Source organism: Triticum aestivum, chromosome 2B, assembly GCF_018294505.1.
Source record: "Triticum aestivum cultivar Chinese Spring chromosome 2B, IWGSC CS RefSeq v2.1, whole genome shotgun sequence".
Classification (NCBI taxonomy): Eukaryota; Viridiplantae; Streptophyta; class Magnoliopsida; order Poales; family Poaceae; genus Triticum; species Triticum aestivum.
In genome coordinates this window covers 777,453,719-777,455,048 of record NC_057798.1, presented here as the reverse complement: position 1 = coordinate 777,455,048, position 1,330 = coordinate 777,453,719, and positions in this window count along the sequence as shown.

Sequence of the window (1,330 nt, the reverse complement as noted above, 5' to 3'; positions counted from 1 at the left end):
CGACGCAGCGCAGTCAGTGCGGGCTGGATTCGCCTATCTCACTCGCGTCGCTGTCTCCCCACGTTCAACTTTCCCGTGCGCCCGTCACCGTCGTCGTCGTCGTCGTCTCCGTCTCCGTCACCGCATGCAGCGGCGATTAATAAAATAAAAGGCGGACAGAAACCAGTGGAGGAAATGTAATGGGGTGGCGCCGGGCCGGAAAATTGAGTGGGCTGGATAGGGAGTGGCCGGAGTCGAGGGGCGGCCGGTGAGGGGGACGGCTGGTGGTGGTGGTGGTGGTGGTGGTGGGGCAAGTGGTGGATAAGCAGCTCGCGTGCATGGTCAGTGCGTTTGTGGTCGTGCCATGCAGTTTTGGTGGCCTAAAATGTTGCCCATGACTTGTTTGACTAGTGTGGAAAGAGCGCTCGATTGCACGGATTCATGAAAACTTAGTGTGTAAGATTGCTATAATAGTAGTAGTGCTGTACTTGCTTCACATTTATGGAAAACCGTTGTAGTTGAGTTGGAGTTGGGCTATACCTGGCCATCCCTCGGGCCAGGCCGGGCCTAACCAAGCCCGATGCGAAAAACCCAGGCCTGGCCCAGGCATCGGGCCTAAAAATCAGGCCCAAGCCCGGCCCGCCAATGTAAAAGCCCATCGGGCCTCTTTCATTAACACGTGAATATGGCAGGGCTTGAAATCTAGGCCCGAGCCTGGGCCGGGTCGGGTCGGGTCGGGCCGACTGGGCCGGGCTGCCCATGGCCAGGTTTAAGTTGGAATGTTGGAAACTGAGACCAACTTGACCAAGCATTTAGTCAAAATCCAGCTTTCAACTTTGAAGATTGGCGATCGGAACAAAATAGAATCAAGAAAGTCGCGTTATAAGGTTACTTGAGTGGGCTATTGAAAATTTGGACCAAATTGACCAACCATTTGGTCAAAATTCATATGTTAACTTCGAAGGCTCAAACTTTGGTTGAGAGTTCCTTTCTAGGAAACCTCAAATGTGTACAAATTTGGTGACGTGAACATTTTCACATAATTTGTTTGACTACTCAAAAAGAGGAGATTACATGAGCCCATGAGAATTAAACCCAGGATTGCTCGTAATCACCACTTGTTTAATATAGAAAATGGTCACAATTCGAGCAAGCATTGTATTCCCTGCATTTTCATTTACTCCGCATATAAGTTTTATCTTTAATCAATTTTTGTAAACTTTGACCGAGTTTATCCGAAAATTTATTAATACCTAAAATACCAAATCAATAATATTGGATTCATCATTGAATATATTTTCACATAAACTCGATCACACTTCATATATTTTGTCTGACAACAAAGGTGATA